Source organism: Mauremys mutica, chromosome 13 (genome assembly GCF_020497125.1).
Source record: "Mauremys mutica isolate MM-2020 ecotype Southern chromosome 13, ASM2049712v1, whole genome shotgun sequence".
Classification (NCBI taxonomy): Eukaryota; Metazoa; Chordata; order Testudines; family Geoemydidae; genus Mauremys; species Mauremys mutica.
Window position 1 is genome coordinate 39,756,725 of NC_059084.1, and position 14,007 is coordinate 39,770,731.

Consider the following 14,007-nt stretch of genomic DNA (forward strand, 5'->3'; position numbering starts at 1 on the left):
GTTTTAGCTGGGGACTGTATGTGATGGCCAGTGGAGTCCTGTTGGTTTCTTCCTTGGGTTTGTCTTGCAGTAGGAGGCTTCTGGGTACACGTCTGGCTCTGTTGATCTGTCTCCTTATTTCCTCGTGTGGGTACTGTAGTTTTGAGAATGCTTGGTGGAGATTTTGTAGGTGTTGGTCTCTGTCTGTGGGGTTAGAGCAGATGCGGTTGTACCTCAGTGCTTGGCTGTAGACAATGGATCTTGTGGTGTGCCCGGGATGGATCCATCAACCTCATGAAGAAACTTGCACAAATACAGACAGACATCATCTTCCTTTCCAAATGCAAACGGATGGACATCATACCAAATGGACTAAAGGTAAAAAATCCACTGCTATCTACATACTACACAGACCACAGTGAGAGATTATGCCGTACTCTATCTAAGAAACTGAGGAACCACCTGATCAGCCTCCTATACAGCAAACAGGAAAACATCAAAAAAGAGATCTCCAACCTGGAGACTCTCATTAATAACCAAACTTCCATACGAACGGACTTCACTAAAATAAGACAGGGGATCTACATCACTCACTTCACCTCTCTACAAAGGAAAAAGGACTGTAAGCTGTCTAAACTCCTACCTGCCACATGGGGCCACAATCGTGGTACCCCTAACCCACCCAGCAATATCGTCAATCTATCCAACCACACACTCAGCCCAGAAGAAACGTCTGTTCCATCTCGGGGACTCTCTTTCTGCCCTGCCACCCCCACCAACATGATACAGTTCTGCGGCGATCTGGAAGCCTACTTTCACCGTCTCCGACTCAAAGAATACTTTCAGGACAACACTGAAAAGTGCACTGATACACAGTTACCCTCCCACCAACAGCACAAAAAGAAGAACTCCACATGGACTCCTCCTGAGGGTCGAAATGACAGTCTGGACCTATACATTGAATGCTTCCGCCAACGTGCACAGGCAGAAATTGTGGAAAAACAACATTGCTTGCCTCATAACCTAAGTCGTGCAGAATGCAATGCCATCCACAGCCTCAGAAACCATCCTGACATTATAATCAAAGAGGCTGATAAAGGAGGTGCTGTTGTCATCATGAACAGGTCTGACTACCAAAAGGAGGCCGCCAGACAACTCTCCAACACCAAATTCTACAGGCCACTTCCCTCAGATCCCACTGAGGAATACACTAAGAAACTGAACCATCTACTCAGGACACTCCCTACACTAACACCGGAACAAATCAACATACCCTTAGAGCCCCGACCAGGACTATTCTATCTACTGCCCAAAATCCACAAACCTGGAAATCCTGGATGCCCCATCATCTCGGGCATTGGAACTCTCACTGAAGGACTGTCTGGATATGTGGACTCTCTACTCAGACCCTATGCCACCAGCACTCCCAGCTATCTCCGTGACACCACTGATTTCCTGAGGAAACTACAATGCATTGGTGACCTTCCAGAAAACACCATCCTGGCCACCATGGATGTAGAGGCTCTCTACACCAACATCCCACACGCTGATGGAATACAAGCTGTCAGGAACAGTATCCCTGATGATGCCACAGCACAACTGGTTGCTGAGCTCTGTGCTTTTATCCTCAGACACAACTATTTCAAATTTGATGACAATATATATCTCCAGATCAGTGGCACCACTATGGGCACCCACATGGCCCCACAATATGCCAATATTTTTATGGCTGACCTGGAACAACGCTTCCTCAGCTCCCGTCCACTCACGCCCCTTCTCTACCTACGCTACATTGATGACATCTTCATCATCTGGACCCATGGGAAGGAGACTCTGGAAAAATTCCACAACGATTTCAACAGCTTCCACCCTACCATCAACCTCAGCCTGGACCAATCTACACGGGAGGTCCACTTCCTAGACACTACGGTGCAAATAATTGATGGTCACATTACCACCACCCTATACCGAAAACCTACCGACTGCTATGCCTACCTTCATGCCTCCAGCTTCCATCCCGGGCACACCACAAGATCCATTGTCTACAGCCAAGCACTGAGGTACAACCGCATCTGCTCTAACCCCACAGACAGAGACCAACACCTACAGAATCTCCACCAAGCATTCTCAAAACTACAGTACTCGCACGAGGAAATAAGGAGACAGATCAACAGAGCCAGACGTGTACCCAGAAGCCTCCTACTGCAAGACAAACCCAAGGAAGAAACCAACAGGACTCCACTGGCCATCACATACAGTCCCCAGCTAAAACCCCTCCAGCGCATCATCAGGGATCTACAACCCATCCTGAAGAATGATCCCACACTTTCACAGGCCTTGGGTGGCAGGCCAGTCCTCGCCCACAGACAACCTGCCAACCTGAAGCATATTCTCACCAGTAACTGCACACCGCACCATAGTAACTCTAGCTCAGGAACCAATCCATGCAACAAACCTCGATGCCAATTCTGCCCACATATCTACACCAGCGACACCATCACAGGACCTAACCAGATCAGCCACACCATCACCGGTTCATTCACCTGCACGTCCACCAATGTAATATATGCCATCATATGCCAGCAATGCCCCTCTGCTATGTACATCGGCCAAACTGGACAGTCACTAAGGAAAAGGATAAATGGACACAAATCAGATATTAGGAATGGCAATATACAAAAACCTGTAGGAGAACACTTCAACCTCCCTGGCCACACAATAGCAGATCTTAAGGTGGCCATCCTGCAGCAAAAAAACTTCAGGACCAGACTTCAAAGAGAAACTGCTGAGCTCCAGTTCATCTGCAAATTTGACACCATCAGCTCAGGATTAAACAAAGACTGTGAATGGCTTGCCAACTACAGAACCAGTTTCTCCTCTCTTGGTTTTCACTCAACTGCTAGAACAGGGCCTCATCCTCCCTGATTGAACTAACCTCGTTATCTCTAGCTTGCTTCTTGCTTGCATATATAAACCTACCCCTGGAAATTTCCACCACTTTCATCCGAAAAAGTGGGTATTCACCCACGAAAGCTCATGCTGCAAAACGTCTGTTAGTCTATAAGGTGCCACAGGATTCTTTGCTGCTTTTATAGATCCAGACTAACACGGCTACCTCTCTGATACTTGCTGCTTAGAGAAGCTCCTAGGGAAAGGAATCCTCATGGTAACCTGTGGAAGCAGTTTACTGCAACTGAAGGGTGTGAAAGTGATTTAATCAAGGAAATTTCAGTTCCTAACAGCCAGAAATTTTCTGTTATGAATGGATCCACTGACTTTCCCTTTGAAAGATACAGTGTGGGCAGCTTTAGAAAAGATCTCAGATGGAGTAAAAGCTGTTAAGGAAGTTTTTTTATTTTGTTTGTTTGTTTTTTTAAATGGTGATAGTTTATTATTAATTAAAATTTTCCAAACCTCATAATGAGAAAGCTTTATACGAGTGTGAAATTACCACAAGTTAACCTTTTCACCAGGGAAGAATATCTTTAAAACATCAGGGCCTGTCTACAGATTAACATAAATTCTAGGTAGTAATTAAAAATATTTTATTTTAGAGTGATAGAGTATTGTTATAATTTATAGGGAAGATAAAAATAATGCAAATTTGTGACACTGGCTTCCAGTGGCATGTAATGACATTTCACTGCAGAGATGTATGGTACAGCTCTGTAGGATTATTCATGTTGCCAGAGCATATGTTTAATTTGAACCATTTTGCTGTTCATTCTGTTAAACAGTCTGAATGGGATAGAAAGGATTTCTTACATTACGTGGGATTATTTTATGACAAGTTTGTCACTGTATCTATTGGGTTTCCAGGAAACTGGGCGGGCGGAAGCCCTCCCAATGCTAAAGGATCCCCCCCCAGCCTAAGGGGAGGATCTACAGGACCTCAGAAACCTACTAATTTTGAGGGACAACTAATAAAAGAACAGGGACAGGAGTGCGGTCAAAGGTTCATAAGAAGGGAGCCTGTCGGGGACACCAAGCAGAGAACCCCGGACAGCGCCCACTGCTCCTCGAAAGCGTCAAAGGAGCCAGTGGACACCACCCAGAGGAACTCCGCCCGGATATGTGAACGGACTAAGGATTGGAAACAAGCCCTGCAGTCGCAGGAGTCTCCATTGGCCAACCGCCTCTCCCTGATTGTGTAGATGGCCATTTTAGCCAGGGCGAGGAGGAGGTTGACCAGGAGGTCCCGTGACTTTGTGGGGCCACGGATAGTTGAGCAGCCTTATAACCAAGTGGCTGGGGTTTGACCAGCTTGTTGGGAAGACAATGGTGTTGGAACAGGAATGTCTCCATGCTGATTCTGTGAGTGAGCAGTCGGTGCTTCAGGGTCTGAGGACAGATTTGGTTACTGGTGTTTCAGAACAAAACAGTTTTATGGCTGAATGCTTGAGGATGCAGGGGAGAGCAAGCAAACTCACCCTCAGACCCTTTGGATTTGTGTGGTATCTCTGTAAGACAGAGTCCAGCCTTGGAATTGGTAGCAGCTAAGAAGTTAAAACCTACTGTTTGTGTTGATGCAAATTACCTGGCTGGCAGGGAAAAGAAAGACTTGCTAATAGCTGTTAGCACAGAGAGCCCGCCCCATCAGCCAGTGACTTCTGTTAGGCAAAAGCAGATCCAATCCACTGTTGTTCAAACGAAGTTTTACCTTGAGTTTGTAAAGAGATTCAATCATGTTATTGAACATGACTTTGATAAACCATTTCTGTTATATACTGGTACGGCCTCTAACCCAACACTAGCTGTAGTGAGACAGACCCAAGGATGGGGAGCTCTTGGGATGCAGTCAGTGATGTTTGTGTCATCCCTTACTGCATCAATTTTGCGTTGGGGGTGTGACGTTATTGATATACACTGGGACCGTATAGAACAGGGTTTGCAACCAAGGTCCTGTAGTGGCACCAAATCTTATGTAAAGGGGATCATATAAGGTGTCTAAGACCTGGTTATGGGCTGCTGGTTATGAATATGCTGTCTATATGTATGTATCATTTTGTAGTTGAAGTTATAAGTATTGGCTCTATACTGTCTGTATTTTGTATTTGTGCTCTGTTTCTGGGTGACACCCCAGAGAAGTTGGTGTTAGATCTGCCTAGCCTGCTTGATGGCCCATTAAGGACCATCAGCTACACAATTGACCCATGGAGAGAAGGCAGATACTCCTTGTAACTCAGCAACGTATGCAGGGTCTTGCCTATGTGACTCCAGACTCCATTTTGCTGTAATATTCCACAGTAAGAACCAAGAGGTTCTTACACCTGGAAAAGCCTATATAAGGCTAATGCCTCATCTCCATCTTGTCTTCAATCCTGCTTCTAACCCCTGGAGGGATTTTGCTACAAGCTGAAGCTCTACACAAGGGACTGATGACCCATCCCAGCGGGGGATGTTCTCCAGAGACTTGATTTGAACCTGCAGTTTATGCCATCGCTGCTGCAAGCCTGAACTAAGAACTTTGCCATTCCTGTATGTAATTGATTCCATTTAACCAATTCTAGCTCTCATCTCTACCTTTTTCCCTTTATGAATATACCTTTAGATTTTAGGTTCTAAAGGATTGGCAACAGCGTGATTTGTGGGTAAGAGCTGATGTGTATATTGACCTGGGTCTGGGACTTGATTCTTTGGAATCGAGAGAACCTTTTTCTTTTATTGGGGTGTTGGTTTTCATAACCATTCATCCCCAGGACGAGTGGCACTGATGGGGATACTGGGAGACTGGAGTGTCTAAGGAAATTGCTTGTGTGACTTGTGATTAGCCAGTGGAGTGAAACCAAAGTCCTTTTTGTCTGTCTGGTTTGGTTTGCCTTAGAGGTGGAAAAACCCCAGCCTTGGGCTGTGACTGCCCTGTTTGAGCAATTGGTCCTGAATTGGCACTCTCAGTTGGGTCCCACCAGAACTGCATCGTCACAGATCCTTCTGTGGAACGAAGCCTCAAAATCGCACGTAGTATTACAGATGATTTGAGACCGTACCAAGAAATGTTTGAGGAGCTCAAGTGACAAGAGCAACAGTTGCCAATCACCATGTTTTTAAAGAAAAAACAACCAGCAGCAGCAGAGCCTACACAATCAACTTCTCGAGCTAAACCAGAGCCAACCACTTCGTTTACGACTCGCTCTCCATCACTCAAGCCTGGTCCATCGTCTCCTGGATCGACATCAAGCCCTGATGACTCAATTATAGTGTTGTCAGGGGAAGAGGAAGACTAATCATTGGAGTGTGTACAGTACAAGACTAGCAAGAATATCCAGGATGACTGGTGACTGTTCAGGTTTACAGTACTGCATTGTACTGTACTGTTCATTTTTTATTCTTTCATTCTTCTGTCTGTTATGTTGTTAAAAATATTGTAAACTTGTGCATTTGTAGTCTATTTTATACTGTACTGTACATTGCTGTATACAATACATAGTACTGTACAGGGTTGTATACACAAAACTGTACTTTATGGGTGATTTAAGGGATTTTCAAGGGTCATTTTGACTATAGGAGATTTTCGCTTTACATGCTGACTGCGGAATGTAACCCCAGCGTAAGATGCAACAGACCAGTACAGTCTTCATTGCAGCTCACATGGTGGCTTTTCCATGAGCCCCACCTCCTTTGGTGCACAGGATGGATGGGGCTGATGGAAAGGGTAGCTAGTCAGTGTTCCCTTCTATCTGCATTGGTCAGTGGGTGGCGCTTATTGTATTCATTTAGATGGAAGATCAGGCCCAGAGAGTCAGAGGTGTTAACGAGACCCTGCAGCTGTCCAACGTTAAACACTCGGATACAAAGTCGGGGGACTGGTATACAGAGACCTCAAGCTGCTTAGTCCCATGGCAAACATCCCTTTAAAAATCTTGGTAACTTTCTACTGAAGATCCAGAAGAAGAAAGAAAAACAGTGACAGCATTGGAGGTGTAAAACACTAAGGAAGGCTTTTATCTTAACAACATTTTTGTTGTTGTTCCCTTTCCCTTGACCAGCAGAGCGGCTTTGCAAAGAAAACCCTCTATCTGACAGTCTCTCAAATTAGTGGGTCTCAGCCTGTGGTCAGCAGACCCTTGGGGGTCTGCAGACTATGGCAAACGGGTCTGAAAAATAAGGCAACTTACAGCGCTGCAGCTGGACCGTACAGCTACTCCTCTGCAGTGCATGTGGCGAAGCCGCTCTATGCCAATGAGAGAGAGCTCTCTGGTCAGCATCAAAAAGCCACTCCAGTGAGCAGCAGAAACTATGTCAGTGGGAGAAGCTCTCCTGCCAATGACGCACTTATGCCAGCGTAACATATATCACTTGAGGAAGAGACATGAGCAACAGACATTTTGACGACATAAGTGGTAGTGCAGGCATGGCCCATCCCTTTAGTAGTGTGTCAGAAGAGACACCTTTAAATTGGGGCATGAAGGAGACAGGGAAGAGGACAGATACCCAAACATATTCTTCAAATTGATCTAGAACGCAGTAGTCACTGGCAACAATACATTGCTTCTAGATTCTGAAATGCAAACATGAAATCCTCTTCACCAGCTCATACTCCAGATTACCAAGGCACTGTGCAAGTTGTGGGCTGTGCTTATTAGTATTTTAAAATTAGGAGTGTAACTTTTAAATAAAGACACATTTCCTATAAATGAGAGAAAGTTATCGTGTGACTAATCCAAATAATTTTGCTTTATACATCAGTAGGTGAGGGCTTGAGAATACAGCAGGTTTGAAGGAGAGAGATGGCTTCCGCTGGTTTGCATTTCTTCTTGTAACTCATGAGGACACAGTCCAGACTATAAACAGAAAAATCAGGACTGGAAAAGCGACAGTCCTCTACCCCGCCATCAAAGAGGCATAAAACAATCGTGCAACTTAAAGACTTGAGCTATGGAACACTCAAAGTATTCAACAAAAGGAAATTCTAAATCATTTCCTGTGTTTTACCATAGTTTCATTCTTGCACAGGACTGGATTTTAGAATTCATGTACTAGGTATTTCTCACCTATGGTCACAAGTCTGTTTGTAGCATCACAATTAGCTGCTGTAGATTTTGTTGACCCCTCTATGACCCCACTGCTGCTGCTTCTGGCCGCCCTGCCGCAGTCCCTGGGTGGCTCGAGCCGCTTCACCCAACCCCAGCTGTGGTGCTAGGGGGCAGTCGCTCTGCGGCACCTGCAGGCGGTGCCGTGTGCCCCACAGGGCGGCCCCCAGCCCGAGTGTCCCCTGCTCGGACCCTGCCCGGCCCAGCCACAAGGTGTGGGACCTGCTCCCTTGTGGCGTGAACCGCAGCAGCCGCAGGGCACCCCTGTGCACAACGTGCTGCTGCTGCTGTCATGGCTGGCTCTAGGATTTTGCCGCCCGAAACAAAACAAAAAAAAAAGATGGCCGGAATGCCACCCCTGAAAAGGTGCCACCCCAAGCACGTGCTTGGTTTGCTGGTGCCTAGAGCCGGCCCTGTCTCTTATGCAATCCCTATCTTGTTGTTGTGTAGGTACAGAAGAAGGTAATGGCAACACTGAAGGGCATGGGGGGGTCTTGGTAGCTGCCCTTTGTTTAGTTAGGCAGGATGGAACATGTGATTCAAGGCACGAATGGTGTTCCATAGTGATCCCATTGTGTTAAAAATGGTCTAGATTGTGAAGAGACTCATAGGTATTTGTGTTCCATTTTTATCAATACTTAATCAAGAATCCCTTCAAGAATCCCCCTGGAGTGCTGCGCTCCTGTTTGATTGAAAACTCACATCGCTTTTAGATCCACTAATCCCAAAAGAATAGTACAATTCTACTCAGGGCCACTGCTCAACTGAACACACAGAACTTAAAAAGAAAGTGTGTGTGAAAACAGGAATAAATTTATCATCAAAGAACAGCGATTCAAGCGAGAGAGAGTGAGAATTTTGGAAACAGTTACATATTAAACAAAATCATAACATGCTAGCCTTTCTAGAGACTAAACGTGACCAACAAGACGTTATCCTATCTCCACAAGATCGCTTACCACATATTCTTTCACCAGTATTTTCAACCCTTTGGCTGAGAATCAGGGGCGTAGCCACAGATGGGCCTGGGTGGGTTGCGGCCCACTTACTTAGCAGCCAGGCCCATCCAAATCTGAGCAAAGATGTTGTGCTGCCACAACAGCCTGGGGTTCACTCAGGCACCTGAAATCCAGGACGGAGCTATGCACCTGTCCTTCAGAAGGCTTCTCTCCAGCAGCTCTGCCTTGTCATTTTCTGAGCTGCGGGACAGAGGGTTCCTGCTGCCCTGACCTCTCAGGGCAGACCGGCCGCAGGAGCACATGCCAGCACGCAGCGGTCACACACAATGAAGCAACGAAGGACAGCACCGCAAAGACGCATTAGTGCCCTAGCTGTTCTGTCATCCCACCCTGCCTCCACCTGGCCATACCATCAGGTCACTAACATGAGGGGAGGATTGAAATTGGAAAGGAGGTGACGGGAACCTCCACCCCATGCATGGGGCTTGGGCCTTCCCCCACGCAGAATACAGCATGGGCTGTTTGTGCGCCAGAAAATCACCCCCATGCGCAGTGAGGGGCAGATGCCGTGTCTCCCCCTCCGCTGGAGGGGGAATGGTCAGACCTCCACCCGCAGCTGCTCTGAGGGGAAGTGTGTGCACAATGCTTGTGTTGTGCAAACCTTGCCCCGTGTAAATACACTCAGAGTCAACCTATGATCCAGCTCTTGTAAAATGCAGCCAATTAACACCACAGTGACCATGGGTGTAAAGCTGTGGCCTCCTTTTTAGGGTCTACTATTGCCCAAGCTCTAAGTCAAGCTGAGGTAGTGTTTGTGTGATGTGCTAATTTCTGAGCTCCTTGACGCCTGCACAGTGTTTGTCATGGCTTTGCCACACATAATGTTGTTCTGTTATTGATCTTAATTTGTTCTGTGGCATTTAATAGTTTATGGTGTTACTTGTCATATGCATGAACACTCTTCCTATCACTGGTCCATCTGTAGTGGACCTATATGTGGATGCCTTGCCCTGATGTTAACAGCTGCAATGAACAAGCGTTATTACAATTACCCATGCTCCTACACAGTGCTGCATTCTTGAAAGGCCAAAGTTTATGGAGCCAGGTGCAGATAGTGAGGGGTGCATAACACCAGCACAGAGACAGGCAAATTCTCTGTGCTGACCATGCCCTTAGCTTCTTACAGAGTGGCTTCCTGTTTATGTACTAAAAATGGAGTAGGCCTCGATTGTGTGCCACTGTATACCTTCCATCTTGTACAAGTCCCCAGTTTACACAATGGTATGGAACAGGGGCTTAGTCACATCAGACCCTGAATCAGAGAGAAAGTTCTCTAAATATGTAGCATTCTATTAGTTACATGCTGGTACCTGGTTCAAAGAGGATTTTTTTGCTTGCTTTATTATCCTCTTGTCTGTTTATTGTGCTGTTGATATGTCTTAATTAATGACAGTTAAGGAGCATCTTGTTCTATGTCTGTACAGGTCCTAGCGCAATGGGATCCTGGTCTGTGACTGGGACTATGAGGCAGTGCTGCAATACAAATAATCACATGCTGATCTACAGAAATACTTTTTTTACCGTAGCCATTCCCTCTGGCTTAAGAGATTAGTCACTGAAAATGGAAATATGTGAACTTGACATCTGCAGTTTAACTCAGTCCCTTCATCTCCTGCAGTGAGTGTGCTTTCTGCTCAATACACACTCAATGGTCCACATAATAGGGTTATGAAGATGGGTCTATGGGAGGGTTTGACTTCCTCTACCATGGGCTGCTATTGCAGGAAGGAGGTTTGCTTGGAAGAGATGAGGTCCATCTGACCAAGAAGGAGAAGAACATCTTCATGCGCTGACTCACCAACCTTATGAGAAGAGCTTAAAACTAAGTTCAGAGGGGGCGGGTGAAAAAAGCCACCAGGTAAAAAAAGGTGACCTTAATAGAGGACTAGATGTTTGGGGAAAAGCAGATGTGGAAAATTGTAGTAGCATTATAGGAGTAACAAAAGGGAAATCCATGGGGGGTATCTGCTTAACATATTAGATGTCTATACACAAATGGAAGGAGTAATAATAAAGAGGACTAAACAGTAAAATCTGGGAGTTTTAGTACATAAGTCATAACTGAGCTTAACTGGCATCACAGATACTTGATAGGCTAAATCTCAGGACTAGAATATTGGTATAGAGGGCTATAGCTTGGTCAGGAAGGACAGGCAGGAAAAAAAAAGAGAGGACGTATTGCATTGTACACTTGTTCTGAGGTCCAGAAGGAGGTGAGAAGCAGACCAGTTGAAAGTCTCTGAGTAAAGATAAAAGAAGGAAAAAACAGGGGGGATGTCCTGGTAGGGGTCTATTACAGACCACCCAATCAGAAAGAGGGAGATGAGGCATTTCTAGAACAAAAACCAGAAATATTCAAAACACAAATCCTGATGATAATAATGGGGGATTTTACCTACCTAGACAGCTGTTAAAAAAGAAATATGGCAAAAAACAAAATTATCCAGTAAATTCCTGGAATGTACTGGGGACAATGCTTTGTTTCAGAAAATGGAGGTAGTAACCTGAAGGACAACCATTTTAGACTTTATTTTGACCAACAGGGAGGAGCTGGTTGTGAATGTGAAGGTGGAAGGTGATTTGGGTGAAAGTGATTACGAATGATAGATTTCATGATTCTAAGGAAAGGAAGGAGTGAGAATGACAGAAGGAGGACTACAAAAAGCACACTTCAATATACTCAGAGAATTGGTAGGTAGCCACCCATAAGGAAAATATCTAAGGCATAAAGGAGTTCAGGAAAGCTGGCAGTTTCTCATGGAGACAATATTAAAGGCACAACTGCCAATACAAAGGAAAGATAGGAAGAATAGTAAGTTTTTTAATGACCTGAAAATCAAAAAGAAATCCTACAAAATGTGAAACGGAAGAATTACTAAGGAGGAGTACAAAAGAATAGCATATATGTGTAAGGATAAAATCAGAAAGGGTAAGGCACAAAAACAGTTATACATAGCAAGGGACAAATGTAATTGGAATTATTTTTCCATATGGTTTACTGCAAAGAGTGTCATCACTCTGAACGCTTTAAAGGCAACATAACTTCCAAAATCAAGAGTTGGCTCTACATATGACACCACACTGTATCAAACACAATAAAAATTAAGTATAAATTTCAATTCATTGTAAAAGAATATAAAATCAATATTTGTAATACAGTTCAATAAGGTTTCATCAGGCTTTTTGATCAACCAAATTAAAAAGCAGAGGGAAACCAACCAACCACACTCAAGGGTCATTGTGCATTCTCCAAGGCAGTTTCTTCTCTTTCTTTGTTTGGTGCTTTTATTTATATAAATTCAACCAGGAGCAGATTTTCAGGTAAAACCAATACTGGAAAGTGTGGTAAACTGAGAGAGGGACCAAACCAAAATTCAAAGTGATGTTGAGAGAATGAGAAATTCTACACTGGAGCAAATGTAGCCATCTATTGAACTGCTTACATGTATGGGCCCAGATATTGAAATGTATTTAGGTTCCTAAAAGCTACTGATTTCAGTGTGAGTTAGGAGCCTAAATACCTTTGAGGATCTTGTCCATGTAATTACAGCACATACCTGGTCAGCAGCTGATTGTGTGGTATGCTACAGTCACATCGATGTCATAATAGTGCTTGCATAATCTGAACTGGCTATCTTGGCCATGACAGACTGAGAGGCCAGCTGCCTACCAGGACAGGAGCTCTTTGGAGAAAGGACTGGAGGAAGTGGTGAAAAAAGACTAAAATATGAATAATCTTGTGAGTGAACAGGAGGTAACTGAGAGAGGTAAGGGTCAGCATTGTATTTTCTAGATCCACTCTATTCACACACACATTCAGAAAGCCTAGGCATACAGATAGATTAGTTGTAATGTTCTCCATTTGTATGACCAGAACCTCAGCTGCTGTAAACCAGTGTTGCTCTGTTGTCTTCCTTGTAGCTGTGTTGATTTACACCAGTTGAGGACTTGGCCTACAGCCTCTGGACCTGGAAACTTTCCTGAGAATCTGAGTTTCTATTGAATGTTATGGGGGAGGTCTGACTAAGCAAAACTCTTAAAGCATGTGCTTAACTTTAGGTCTCTTTGTTGGCTTAGAGTTAAGCATGTGATTAGGATGCTGAATCAGGGTGTAGGTGCCTTAATATGGATTTAGGTGCTTAAGTTTAGGCACCCAGTTTTGAAAATTTGGGCCATAAATTATTATTCTGTATGCTATCAAACCTCATCAATTGATAGTAAAGAGGGAAAGGAAGATTATTTTACATGGGGATCTACTTGAAAGGAACAAATTTTCTTCATTATGATTTCCTCCCAAACACACTGGGTCCTTCAGCACACAAACCTGGTCATCAGGAGGAAGGAAGAGAATTTACATGATTCCCAGGTCATCTTCTCCTCACAGTGTTTGGGCACCTGCAGAATCTTTACTGGATAGTGAATTAAAGAGGCCAGCACCAATTCTACTATCAGTGGTAACCAGCCAAATCCTTTTATTAAATTTCAGGTGTTTATAATGAGGTTGTTTCCCTCCTGGCACACATGGATGACCAAGATAAGGACAGAATTGCCCTCAGGATTGCCTCTATAGCTAAGACCAAACTGGATAGTGTTGTGAGAGTTCTGCTGGAGGAATTGCAACAGGATAAGGTAGGGCAGTTTCATGAAATTAAATCTGCTTTCCATGTGTCCACACCAAATTCTGCCTGACTTCCTGGGGGAATGCATGGGGGTAATTCAGTATAGAACTTGGCCTGGTGCACCAGCAGCATAATCTGTATTCACCCTTCTATCCTCCATCATGCAAAATGCTGTTATTACAGATCAGGCTGATATAATGCTCTATAAAAAGAGCATTGTCCGTTTTCACACAGTGGAGTACATGGGTTGTATATATAGTAAAAGTACACTATAGGACCTGCAGTAATCTCTTCCAATAATACTTTGCCCTTCTTTAGCATCTTCATCCAAAAATCTCAAAGCACTTACCTAACACTAGT

General features: G+C 44.5%; 1 protein-coding gene across 1 annotated transcript in view; it reads right to left on the bottom strand.

The window, feature by feature from the left end:
* LOC123348741 (olfactory receptor 14I1-like) overlaps window positions 1-12,695 on the bottom strand; it is a 68,241-nt gene extending 55,546 nt beyond the window's left edge. The window contains exon 1 of the mRNA XM_044986361.1: window positions 12,586-12,695. The gene's annotated coding sequence lies outside the window, so the exon portion shown is untranslated. The remainder of the gene's footprint in view (window positions 1-12,585) is intronic.
* Between the last annotated feature and the right edge of the window lie 1,312 nt (window positions 12,696-14,007).